Here is a 14614-nt window from a genome sequence, read left to right on the forward strand (position 1 = left end):
CTATTAGCTCTTATTTTTCCACTGCACTATAATTAGAAATTAGAATAATAACTACGTGTACTAGTTCGTGTTGTTCCCCAAGTGGCAACATCCATGGATGACTGAAAAGGATCAACTGTGATGAGAAAGGCTTAAATGGAGCTGCAAATGGTTGTATAAACTATAACCCCTTTCCTGAGGCAGTCCCTAAGTTGATGCTGGCACTAATGGTAACTCCTAAGCAAACAGTGCCAGGTGGAAAATTGCAACTGCCTGAGCTGGGTGTATAAAAACTCCCCTCTCGGCAGGATGGTGTGTTTCCCAAGTAAGAATTACTCTGGTATCCTTCAGCTATTCACCATCAGGACAGTCCTCTGATGCCAAAAGAATGGATGGCTCTGTGCTTTGTACATTTTGCTGAGGTGGTGAACCAGTGACAGATCTTATTTTGCATCAAAAATCAGACAGAAAAGAGCAGCAACGGTGCCTTCACATCTTACATAGGTCTAAATGGTTAAAGAAGTCACCTGCTGTGGAGGAGATCTCATTTTGTTTCAGATCTGGGAGAAGGCCACTCCACAAGGGGTAATTCGAGCCTACATTTTCATCACCTGTGCAGCTACCACATAGCTAAGCCATAGCTGGGAAGGGAAAGGAATATGTTTTTCCTCTCCTTTGTCAGGTGATTTGATTTTGCAGAAGAATGGGTTAGGTCCCTAGCTGTTAACCTCAAGAGTTATTTTCCCTGACCCAGAAAAGTTATCATCTTACTCTTCCAAGAGTTTTTTTCTGCTTGTGACAAACAAACTCTGAAGCAAATGTGGATGTCCCCACAACCATATCACTTCACATGAGAGCACTCATGCTCAATCTGACCGTACCAACACTGGGGATCACACAACCCCATTACCTTTCCTGGTAAATCTGCTGTTTGACCTGATTTCTGGAAGAGGTTCAGGTGAAAGGTTCCAGTACTGAGCCCAAGTGAATAACTGATTTATTATATACTCAGTTAATTTAGCAGAGCTCCAGAGAAGGGTGGACATTCAGACAACTCCCTTCTGTAAGCATCTCATGCTGTTTAGCACCCCACATCTATTTTAAATGCACCTGTTTTCAGTGGACTATGAGAATCCATGTCCTACAAGACCCTGATCCACCCATCTAGATTTAACACAGGCCTCTGGACTTCTCTGGCAGGTAAGCACTAAAGGCTACATATCAAAACACATAACTTCAATTCTCAAACCCAGTTACCAGGTCATCCCTTTGTGTTCACCCCTACCCACCCTTTATCACAGGCCTCTTATGAAACTCAAAACCAGTAATCTCTGGAAATCAAGGCACCACACTCAATGGAGGTTGTTTATACCATCATGCTGCTCAGTTGCCATCGTCTGTCTTCAGATGTGCTAGCGGAGAGCTGGAAGTGGGGCAAAAGCCCACATTAGTCAAGAAAGCAAAAAGTATGAAGAATAGGAAAAAAAACCCACAAAACCAAACCAAACAAAACAAAAACCACCAAGTCAACCCCAAACATCCAGTACTGATGTAAAAAAGACAAATGAGAGAAGTTAGACTCTGCACTATAGCAAGCTGTGGGCAGAGGTAAAAAAATCTTCCTTTTCCCTCCCATACATGCTGAAGAGTCAGTGAAAAGAGCAATAGCTGAAGGCAATGATACCTGGGTGCCAGACAACACCATGGCAAAAGCAAAACCTTGCCCCCTCATCAGAGAAGCCAATCAGCCAAAGGAGCAATTGCTGGCAAGGTCTTTGTGAAGGGAAGGGAGTTAAGAGAGGAGAGAAATTGAGCCCAAACTGTGAATACCCCTCTATAGAAAATATCACTGTTACCAATAGGTGAAGCTTCTTTCGGCAATTCAAATTGGTGATGGAATCACTGGGGGAAAGAAAGTAATCGTTAATCATAGGGGATTAATCAAAGATACATTGTCATTGGCCAGTGAGGCCTTCTCAATAATGTTTTCCATTATTAGGTACTTAGGCTAAGAGTTCCCTTCCCACATAAGATCTGTCTTTGTGATGAATGTATAAATTTGCTTCATAACTTGACCATAACAATGCAGCTGTAAATTATTGGTTTAATCTTTCACTTATGGCATAAATGTTCTTTACCGCTCACTACGCATAATTTTGCATATTAACTAGGTAGCAGATTATACTATGGGCACATAATTTCACAATTTATGTGGTATTTCATGTTATTTGGGAACAGGTAAATTTAAAATACATTGCTGGATAATCTCCATTTTGGAGAAGATCTTTTGAGATAAATATATCAGACTGTAATTTCAGTCCTTGGTGCTAAAATTGAATCTTCATCTCCTTAAATGTGTGGGTTATGGGTGCAGCAGAACTATTCTCATGTCAGTGAGATGAGAATCAAGTCCACAGTATGGAAAGATTACTTAATCTGAGACTTTCTTTATTGTTCTAGAATTTATGATTGACAGACTACATTAGTACTCTCCTTTTTTCCCCTAGCATTAATAATTTCTAATGAAATTCATCATAGCCTGGAGGAGACAGTTTGAAACCTGCTAAGAATTATATATGTCAGTTAAAGCTTTAAAACTCACTTGGACTAATTTGCTACTGGCAAATATATCATTGTCATACACTTCTGTAAACTTTCCATTTGCAATCTTTTGAACTAACCTTACAAGCTGAAGCACTAAAGTCTAAGAGTCTGATAGAAGTGTTGGTTCAAAGTTTCTCAGCAGTAGCTCCTGTAAAGTTATATTGTTATACTCAGTAACTCAGCAGTAGCTCCTGTATAGGTATATTGTTATACTATTGTCCTTTATAATATATTGTTATATTGTATATTGTTATTAACATATTGTTATATTGTATACTATTGTAGCATTGTTATACTATTGTTGTATTGTCCTGTATAACTCAGCAGTATCTCCTGTAAAGGTATATTTTTATACTCCTGTATCTTCTAGTAATACTTATTGTTTTGTCCATACCAGAGACACAGAGTAGGAAAAGATAATTTGACTATTTCTAAATAAAGCAAGGAACAGCTAAGGTTAAAAAAATAAAGAGAACTTGCTCTGTACAGGAACTCATACTGTGTGCAACCAGGTTGTACTTCAGTATCAGGCAATGTCTTAAAATCAGTAATGGTATTATTATCAATTAACTTGCATTAATTTATCTTTCTTGGATGGAAAAAGAGGGTTGCATTACACTAGACCCAGACTATCCAAACCTTTTATAAAAGCAGCAAAAGTTAGATTGAAGTCTCCAGTAGTTTTTGCCATTTCAATACCTGCCACTACTGTCAGTTCCCTGTAAGTTATCAATTCCTGTTTGAAACAAACACCAGGAACAATATCTACACTACTAAAACTCCTGTGCTAAAGCAAACCTTAATTACAACCTCCTATTCTCTTGAGTCAAGATATTGACACACCTGACTGTCACATAGCCCATCTGTTTCCAAAGTTGTTTTGCTTTACATTGCTGAAGATGCAGCAGACATTACAGATGCAGCAGACATTATAGCAGGGGGGTTCCTGGGGAGGACATGCTTGTTCCAGTGTCAGGATTCAGAAATGCCTGCTTATTTCTGACTAAGTATCACAGTTCCAGCTCTGTCAGGTATCTGAACTGTGATTAGCAAATTCAGTACATTCTGATGAATTCAATTTCTTTCTACATCAGCGGTTGTCACAGACATTTGCTTTCCTGATACCACCTAACACAAACGCAAATCCAATGGGATTTATAATGGGTGTTAAACTAACATGTTAGTAAAAGGCAAAGCTTAATTTTTAACATGACAATCTTTAAAGTACTATGAACAGTGCCTTAAGTATTACCTCCATTTCATAAATGCAAAACATGGAATGGATACCAGACTTGCACAACAAAAACCCCAAAAGCCAGTGAAACCGATGTATTCTGGTACTGATTTTGCTCCTGTCAGTTAAAGGGCTTTGCAGAAAAAAAACACCTGTTAAGTAACTCCCCACCACAAACATGTTGACAACAAAATGCATTTGCACACATAGACATTCAGAGACAAAAGGAGTTTTTCAAACTTGCCTACGGGTTTGAATAAATATAGTTAGAGATATCTATATATATATAGCTCAAATACATTTCAAGACCAGATCAGATATAGATCTGTATTCTCTAACCATGTTGCAATGGGACTTTTGTTTAACAAGAGGCACAGACATTAGTAAGTGAGACAATCCTTGGCTTCATTCATCACAGCTCAAGCTCCATCCGAGACGCTGCTTTGCAATATGCTTTTTGTCTGTGTGAATAAAGTTCCTAATTCATTACAGTAGGAAGCGGTAAGAAACCCAGCTACTTCAAGATTGTATTTGTGTTTAAAAATCAATCAAACAAAACAAAGCAAAACTTTGCATACCATTTAAATCCTTCTTTGTTACCAGTTCTTGGCTCTTTGAGTACCAGGTCTTTCCTAAAGAATGTTACCTGGTACATTTAAGAAAGAACAGGGAGTATCAGGGAGCATCAAGAAGCTAAGGCCTGACCTCAAGATTTTTTTTATGCTTTTATTACTATATATGTCAGGTCATGGGAAAGGGAAAGTATCCTGGTGAGAGATGATTTGCAAAGAAACCTTTCACACAGGAGTGTTAGAGATATTTTTGCGTTCAGTGTAAAGCCTGGCTCTCCACTAAGGAAATGCTGCTGTAATCCTCTCCCAGCTAGACGAAGCTGTTAGATCAATTCCCATTGTACAAGATTCAGCTGGTTCTTGGTGCCAGCTCTGTAACAGCAAAGGAGTTAGTTTTTCATAGCACACTGAGCATTAGAGTGGCTGTTTGGCCAGCAAGGAGCAAGGGGATGTGGGTTAGTCACAGTGCACTGGGCTCTGCATTCTTTAGAAATCAGTCATTTGCATTTCTTGGAGCTTAGCACAGCTACTGAAAGCAGCTGTGCCCAGTGAATTTTATGAGGGCACTTAATTCCCATCCCTTCCCCTGCAGGCCCACAGTTTGCTCTCATAACAACTTCTTAAGAATATCCACTCATGGTTTTCCTCTCATTTGCCAAAGCCTCCTGTAATCCATAAGGAAAAAACGCCTGCTTTCCCATCACTTTCAGTAAATATGTAAGCTTTCAGAGAAAACAAACAAACAAACAAGCAAATACCCAGTCCCTCCATTATTTTCAGGTTGTTGGGTTATTTTTATTCCCTGTCCAGCTGTAATTGCACATTTTCTAAGTTGACACATGGACAATTTGCTACCAGTATATGGCTGTGCCAGACACTCATCCTTCGCAATAGCCTCCCACTCCCAATTTCTATGCATTAGCTTAGAAACAATCTGGATGCCTCTCTCTGCTTCTTGGAAGAAGTCAGTGCGTTTACACGCTACTGATTTTTTCCAAGGCTAGGAGAGGTGTGGGCCAGGTTATTATAATGGGACTGTAACATTTCATGTGTTTTGGGGGGACATCTCTGATGCTGCTTAAGGAGAACTTTGCCATAAGAGGTCATTCAAGGGGGAAAAAAAGAAAAGGAAAAACAAAAAAACTATCTAAACCTTTCTTCATCCCTTGCCCCAGGATGACACTACATCCAGCCCTTCATAGGAGCAATGGCTGGGTTCTCTGCTTACTCACATCCAGACGAATCAGGAGTAACTTCAAAGAAGTCTAGAGAGTTAGGCTGATTTTAAACTGAGCTAGAGTTAGTACAATTCAGTCTTACTTCTGTGGTTCTGTTTCATCTCCTTTCATACATCCATGGCATCTGCCAAATCATTGTTGATTATTAGAAAAACTAAATCAAACCATAAATTAGCTCATTCATTAGGGATATAGGGCAGCAAGGGCTTTCCTTTGTCTTTCTATATAATGATCCCAGTTTCTACTGAGTACTTCATTTGCATTTGCAAGAGAATTTCATGATTTGTACAATGAACTCTGGCTCATGAAAGTCTGACAATGCTCTTCATTCCTTTATTTTGGTTAATTGTAACAAATTTCATTGCTTTATTATAAAGTACATTATTTCTGGGAAGGAAATTCCTGGCTGAAGTATGTAAGAAGGTGAGAGATTTCCAAGTTTTGTCTCTTTATTAATAGTGCACTGAGGTTTACCCTCTTTCAGTATGAATTGAACAGAGGGTGTTTAGAGTTCCTTTTAGCTCTAAAGGAGTGAGAATGCCTCTGCCATTGTCAGAGAGTAACTGTCTGTCTGTCTTTTTGGCAAGTGCCAAAGTAAGTGGGTGGCAGCTGGTGATAAAGGCTTTGACTGCACTTGCCATTTTCTTGTGATAGCTGAAGCAGAGCATTGGCCTGGAGCAATTGCTGCTGAGTTCCTTATGTCTCCGGTACAGTTAGGGAGGGGAGTTACGAAGGTGTAAATATTTATAGCAAATATGCTTGTTCCAATTGAAGCTTCTAGTATTCTTTTACCCCAAAAGAACAGGGAATGCTCTAGACAGTGTCATAATTTCTCATTAGTTATGGGGAGGGGGTCTCTTGCAGCTACAAGGAACCTCAAGCAATTGCCTTCTGCTTTATTTTCTAGTACATATTTTATGCTGAAGGTGTTGCCTGTGGGTGACCTGTTTTCTCTTGGACTCCTGAGTTCAGCATGTGTGATTTTAGCAGTACCCTTTGATCAGTTCAAAGGCCATCTGTGAATGACAGTGGAAGTCCTTTCTGTCGGGAACCTGATGTGATGACTCCACACTCCCAGCTCTGGGGACTTTCAGCATATCAACAGTGACACTGTCAGTTTGCCATCATCTTCTTTCCTCTTTCTGCCTTTGCTTTGAAATTTCTTTCATTCCCTCCCTGAGCCCTTAACAGTTTTTGTGGTCTTACCTGAATCTTTAGCTACACCTCCTTTCTTTAGTTGTGAACCTCACATTCACATTCTAATGGTGAAACACACAGTGCTGGGCAAGGTATTACAGCATTTACTCCTGCCAACACTTTTCCTCACTTCTGTTGTATTTCTTGTTCTTCTCCACCCCACCAAGCTTATATAGTTCTCGTCCCCCTATTCCCAGTTCCTTAGAGGAGCAGTTATTTGTTAGCTTTGTGCATTAAAGGGAAATACCAGATAGGCTGGTTTTGTCCAACAGCAAGACAGGATGATCATGATTCATTTCCTGAATGAAACGTAGATTCAAGGCCCTAGGAACATTGAAACAAGCCATGCTATTTCCCCTCTAGTCTGAAACAAATAAAGAATGATATTGGCAGAGAAAAGTATGTGATTTGGTGGTCAAATAATGCCCCGATCTGGTGCTTCTGTCAACACACACACTCTGCCAAGTTGCAGCAGGGCCAAAAAGCAGCAACACAACCAGCAGCTCCCTTCCCATCCTGGGTGTAGCGATTGGCAGCTTCAGGAACTGATGTTGAATTTCTCTCTGACTTCAGTGAATACAGCCTAGCTGTACTAAACACAGTAGGAAAATCCTCCCCCTCCCTTTTTATATATTACGGCCTCCTTTAGAAAGCCTGAATAGGCCTCCTGGTGAAAAAAATTCAACCAAAGTTGCTGATCAATAAGTAAACCTAGAGTTAGTTCACTTATGCCACACAAAGCAACACTCACAGCTGTACAGGTATAAAACAAACATGAAAAAGAGAAAGCTTTTTCCTGAGATGCTATGGTAGGTACAAAATCATGAGCTTAGAGTAGTAGAGCAATTAGAAGATATTTACTGCAGTAAGAAGGACGTCTAGAAAAATACATGAAGTACGTGTTGTACTTATGTGTGTGTGTTTCTGTGCATCTGTGCTTGTGTATTTGAGTTCATACAACCTGAAAAATGAAAACCCTAAATTATAGCCCACTGCTGATTTCATACAGAACCAGAAGACATCGCATTCACATTTCATCAACCAGAGATATCCAATGTGAATAGACTTCTTACAGTCTCTAAACCACCCATCAGAGGAGAAGCTTATCATGTGCAAATGGCTCTCCACAATGACCTAATGACTCTCTTCCTGTGAAAAGACATAGCTCTCCAAAAGTGTTTGTGTGCTGCACAAGGGTTGCTGTAAAAGGGGAGGATACTGACATCAGCTTTGCTGGCATGAGGTTCCCAAGGAGTAGTTATAGGAAACCATACCTCCATCTTGCAGCTGTCCAATCCCATGGTATTAATTTTATCCTACACCACCTTCAGCTTCCCAGTGCAGAAGGGAGGCTGGTTGGTCAGGTGAGCTGCAATCATGTGCTAGTTGCATGAAGAGGGCACTACTAATCTCAGTTCTATACAGGTAAATAACACATGGGTTCACTCTGCCTCGGGGGAATGACAAATCCAGGATCGAACTGACGCGTCTCCCAGCAGGAGTACTTCTACACTTCTCTGTAACAGTAGCCATTATCTATCGCTTTTTATCACCTTTAGGCAACAAATGAATTTGAAGGTGGTGGCAGCAATTCATCGCTGTCACCTATGGCCATGCAATATAGCTGGCCAGGAAGAATGCCCTCACGTACCCTCAAAGGCATGCAAAATCTGGATACACTTTCTTAGTAACAAGCAAGCTCAGCCTGTTCCCTGCAGCCTACACTGGCTTCTTACAGGTTTTGGAATTTAGCCCAAGGTCTTGGACTTTATTTTAAAGGTCGGATTTGAGTGCAGCTGAAAGGCTCCCTAGAGCTCATAAATGTAGACCATCATCAATAACTTTATTCCTCTATCATGCTGAAGGTTGTACAGGGAGAATATTCTAAAACTGGGGCACTGATTCTCAGGAAGAAGCAACCATCACAAACTGGTTTCTTCTTCAAGTGCAAAGTGCTTTTTTTAATCTAAGCGTCTTACATAAACATGGGGGAAGTATGAAAATAGATAAATAAATAAATAGGCCACAATGCTTCATTGCACACACACTCCTCCACAGGGAGTGGATGGGAAAATAAATATGACAGCTCTTAGTCATGTTGCTTACTGCTGTTCTGGAGGGTAATCTCATACTATGTTTGTGAGTGCAATATAACGATGTACTTTAACTGGATCACATCATGGTATATGAACTTTTGTCTCTGAGCTAAGCATTAGATGTTCCAGAAAGAGTGAAAATGCACTGAAAAAAATACAGAATTATATACAGTATTTTCTTTGTCCTGAGACAGAGCTGACTAATGCTGTGATACAGAACTAAAAGCCCTTGAAAAAGGCATTTTTTCCATTTGAATTACTTGTACTTTCTATCCAACTTCATCTATCAAGGTCCAAATTCTGATTTGCTTGCTGCTTCTTCCTTTTTTCGTATCTTATAAATTTCCACCTCTCTATAAATTCTATTGGCTCAAAGCCCTTGAAATGGAAAGCTCTGCCTGTTTGCTGGATGTCAGCATCAGTGCTTTGGAGAATGCTTCTCCTGTTCAGTAGTTCTGTGATTCTGGTGGTTGGACCTTTTTTGCACCCCTTTTAGCTGAAGCTGTAGAAGTGAATACAGACTGGAAAGAAAAATAACAGCCCCCTGCCTTTGGTCCTACACTTAGAGGGACAGAACTGTCTCCTATGCTCCTGGCAGGGCACAGATTTGCCTCCTTTCTCCCTCCTTCCCTCTTTCATCCAGCCAGCTGGCACAACCCAGAGGATGTAGCCCCCCCCCCGCCCCATCCTCCCTCTCAATACACCAAGCAGGAATGGTTACTATCCTTACCAGCTGACATTAGTGCTAATTTCCTGCAAGCTGCCACAGAATAAATAAGAGGCCTCTTTCTAAAAAATCTTTCCGGCTTGCTTAAAAACATTCTCTGTCTTCTTTTCTTCCTGCACGCAGCTTGCAGAATCAATAAGGCCCTAGCCTCTTAGCCTGGAGCAGCAGAGAAGCTATTGCTATGAACTCAGCAGGAGCAAGAGCTAGGGCAAGTAAGTAGCCCACAGCTAATCAAAAGTGCCCTCCCATGGCTCAGGATGTTGCCAAGTGCTTGAAGCAGAAGCAGAAGGCAATGTACTATGACTCTTTTGTCAAGCAAGGAATCATCTTCATTATCCCCACTTGATTATCCCTGAATTTCACTAATTGCACTTACCTTTACCTTACACTTAGCAGAGCTTAGCCAAGTGTTGTTCTGTAACACTACTTTTGAAAAAGTGTGTATATTTTCATAACGGTGCCTGATGACTATTAAAAGGGATAAGTCGACTCTTTCACATCAGTGTATAATGCCATGACAGTCTGGTACAGAGACCCTGTATTCAAGGAAATTATACTCAGTATTCAAAGAAATCTCAGGCAGACACTACAGTTTAGAATAAATCATGTTTGTTTCCCCTTACAATACCCGTATTGAAAAAAAAATAAAAAATCAATCCCCCCCCCCAAAAAAAACCCCAAACCAACACCCCCCCCCACCAAAACCCAACCAAAGAAATCCCCCCAAATCAAACCCAAAACACAGACAAAAAGGGACTTTTATTACTACAGAAGGTGGGCACAAGGGGAGGTTATTTTGTTGGCTGCTGATGAAACAGGACCTTAAAAGGGATTATGTAAGAGGATCACTGTAAGAATCTACTCTCAGCCAGGGAAAGGCAAAGAGCAAAGTGTGTTTACCTTTGGGGAAACTTTTGACTGATGAAGGAAAACAGGACAGTATGAAAAGAATTACATCTTGAATGCAGAAAACTAAAAATCCAGTGGTGGATTGTGTCATTTGCTGGACTGTGTCATTTTCCTTGGGTACACTACAGATTTTCAGTATGCTTTGCCCTGTATCATGGGCATATCACTTTGAGGATCATGTGAAAATCTGCACTGTTACTGTATTGAAAATGTAATGTCATGGCACATTAAAAATTGCTTAAGGGGACGTATTTTGGTTTAGTGAAAAGAAGTAATAAAGATAAGGACAACTCTGCTGAATCCAGCGGGGCTGTACATTTGTCAAATGCATGCATAGCTGATGCCCTAGGAAAGCTCTGCCAACAAAGATCACAGAATCATTAGGGCTGGAAGAGACCTCTGGAGATCATCTCATCCAACCCTCCCTTCCAAGGCAGGGCTGCCTAGAGCAGGTTACGTAGGAACATGTGGGTCTTCAATATCTGCAAAGAGGGACCCCGCAACCTCCCTGAGCAGCCTGGATTTCCTCTGCATGGAGGTACCAAACTCAGTTAGTGTCTGTCTCTGTATATGGGACTTGATTCTTTTTCATAAACACAGACCCTCTAAGAATTTCCCTGTGACATCTGTCTCTCTCCCTTTGAGACCAGTGGCCTTCTTGCCCTTTGTAACAGCAACTCAAGCATTATAAGTGGTGTAGAAAACCTTGCATGAATTCTCTAGCTTCTTCAGGGGGACTAATCCACCATCTAAGTCCCACAGGATTAAATGCTTTTATAGCACTTGACCTCTTCATAAGGATGAATTTCTCCCCCAGTGAGGCCAGCCTCCAAAAGTTGTTACTTTTTCTGTCAGAAGAAACTATGAAGAATACACAGTGAATAGCATACAAATATAAAAGAAAATAACAGAATTTGTCATTATCTGTAAAACACCAGTGTCTCACAGATTATTTTCTTGGATAACTGTTTAAAACCTCAGAATTAGTATTTAGAGAAGCGTATAACAATTCTACTAGAAACAGCAAAATATGCTCAGTGAACAGTCTGTGCATACAGCCACTGGTCTAAATCAACTCCACTGCCAAACTGGCAAGCACCAGGAAATACATTAAATGAATAGACAATTCAGAAATGTCCAACAGATAACTAAAATTGCAATTTTATTTTTTTCAATAATATTCATCAGACAATTTTCTGACAAGACTTTTCTGAAAGATGAAGTGCAAATGGGAACCCTGTAAGAATGTTTAGAAGAATTGTACATGACATTTTTTAAGCGCCACTAAGTACACATTGAATACTTTGTAAGTATATAGGCATAGCAACATGCAAGTGTCATGTACCTTACATTACAATATGCATTTTGTATGCTTAACGTTATTAATGATGAAATTAAATAAAGGAAACGCATCTCACCATCAGTGCAATATGTTTAATTCCCATGGATTTTGTTTTCACATTAATGGCCATATTCAACTATAGCCTCCCCAAGGCCATAATTTGGCAGTGTAAGAAGAGAGTACACTGGAGTTCCTAGAAGAATACACTTACACTGACTACGAATAGATGAGGTTGTTAAAGTCCTTTCACAAATTATGCCTTACTATTTGTCCTAGGAAACTTCAGCTTAAGTTTTTTGTAGTTATAAAATATCTATGCTAAAAGTAAAGCATACATGAGGACTGCTTTACAATTCTGCTGGAAAAGAGCTAAATAGCAATGTGTATTAAGGACTTGAGCCTTGCTCTTTTGAAATCGATAGGTGTATTGTACCCAACTTTGGTGGAAGCAGGACTTATATGAGTTCAGTAATCCATGAGTTCACTCTCGGCTCACTGTTTAGGCAGAAGCTGACGACAATAGGTCATATTTGCATAATTCCATGGAAGCTATATAGGGGTATAAGAAAACCTGCTTTCACTGAAAATGACCATGTGTGGAATTGCGTATTTACTAACATTAATCAATATGCATAGAAAGGAGAGGAAGTGATAAAGAATTTGGCCCAGCAATTAAAAGATTTTCCTCCTCTTCATAATCAACATAAAGAGTTGATCATGATCATTACTATTTTCTTTACAAGTAATTACTTTAAAACCCCTCCTTTAGAACCTATTATGAAAACCCTGCAATGATTTCAATGTAGAATAAGAATAAGAAAATGAGTATGTTTAGAAGAAAATAGCATCAGTGATTTTCAACACTATGCTTAAAGGCAGAGTAAGGCTGACCGTAGTTTGTGCTGAAATGTGAGATCAGAGCTCACACATGAAACCCTGCTGGCTTGACCCTGAACACAGGGAAAGTGCGAAAGTGCTGACCCTAACAGGCTTAGCTTTACACCTGGAATCTTAACATAAAATAGAAGAAATAAAAATCCTTGAACTTTTCTTTAATAGTAACACAGATGTGCTCCTTTTAGAGGACAGACTTCTTTTTCTTACCTCCTTTCCAATTAGACTGCTGCTTTTAGCCCAACAGAGAATAGACGAGTTAAGACACAGACTGTGGAGGGCAGATCTATAGTAAACATAGAAGCCATGAGGAAGCATGGGGTTTGGGGTTTTTTTTGGTTTTTATTTTATATTTTCTTTTTTTTTTTTTACATTTTGCCACCTCCTGAGAGGCTCTTGAAGCCCCTTGTACCCTCTAGTAGAGTCATCATATTGGCTCCACACCATCTTCCATCTGCTTGTGAGTACATTAAACGTTGCTCAAAAGAATGAACATCGCTTGGCAACAAGATGATTCCTAGATGCTGGAAGAAATCCCTTAAGGACTGCTGGAAGCGCACAAAGCTCAGAGCATCCTGAGGATGTGGAGTGATATGGAAGTGTGCTGTTAAACCATGTTTTGTACCTTTATTTCCTCCTGAGTTAAAACAAGTGCAGAGTGCTGGGTTAGGTTCATCGACAGCAAAAAGAAACTGTCCTAGCTTCTGTTAATACCAAGTAGACAACTCCCATTTGCTTTAGAGGTACTAGGTCCATGCTGAAAAAAATACATAGGAAGTCCTGCTCTCAGCATGAGTTTCCACTCTGCTCTGTTGACACCAAAGGAAGCTCTATCCATTTACTTTTCTCTTACTGTTTGCAATAGTCCTTCCCTGTCCCCCATGCATTGCGTGTTTTTAATGTAAACATGCCCTGGCAATATTATGTTTAAATAAGTAAGAGACATGTCAGAATATGTCAACAGTATTGGTATTGCATATTTAATTCAAAAGCTTGCATGTGCTTTTAAAAGTTTCTCTTTAAACCTGCATGCCTTACCAGAAAGAACTGTGTTGCAGTTGGATTGCACATCATTATCTAGCACTGGCTAAATACTGATGTGTTCTAGCAGTTTATTTTTAAGCTGTTTGTGATGAATCCCCAGCTTGTGTAAATTGGCCCACGTTTAAGGCAACAGAGTGAAGCTGATTTATACAGCTGAGGCTGTGTCCCTATGCCCTGTTAAAACCTAAAACTATCCCAAAATTAGTAAAGAACAGGGCAAGAATTATGAACCCAGGCAAGATTATGTTTTGTATTTTTAACAGAGAAAAAATAAAAATACAGTGATCTATTTTCAAGACTACACTGAAGATTCAGTAGTATTTAAAATGTACACAAATATCTCATAGCTAGTATTTAGACTAAGAGGTAGATGTCATATTCTAGGAATAGTAAAGCATGTGGAATGATGCTAATGGCTGTTGCTGAATACATCTATTTGCCTGATATGCAGGACACAAAGGAGGGTTATAGCAATGGCAACCACAAGAAGGCTTACAATGTTATTTTCTTCTTTTGCTAGTCTATCTCGTCTGTCTTTTGGTGCATTCCTTCTGGAAGGGTATGATGGAAAAGTGCGAAGAAGCTAAAAGATCAGTAATACAAAATTTTATGTTCACAAAATGTTAGCTTTATCATTAAAAGCATCCTCTGTACTTTGATGGAAGCATTTTGTACTTACAATTTAAGATTACCTCGTGTTACTGAGGAAGTAGTAGAAATTCCAGGTGAGGTGATTCAGCAAAATAGGGGTCAGAAGAATGCAGCTCTCTCTCTTTCT

Source organism: Neopsephotus bourkii, unplaced genomic scaffold (assembly GCF_033783945.1).
Source record: "Neopsephotus bourkii isolate Nb327-2 ecotype Australia unplaced genomic scaffold, CSIRO-AGI_Nbou_v1 NB_214, whole genome shotgun sequence".
In the NCBI taxonomy this organism is placed as follows: domain Eukaryota; kingdom Metazoa; phylum Chordata; class Aves; order Psittaciformes; family Psittacidae; genus Neopsephotus; species Neopsephotus bourkii.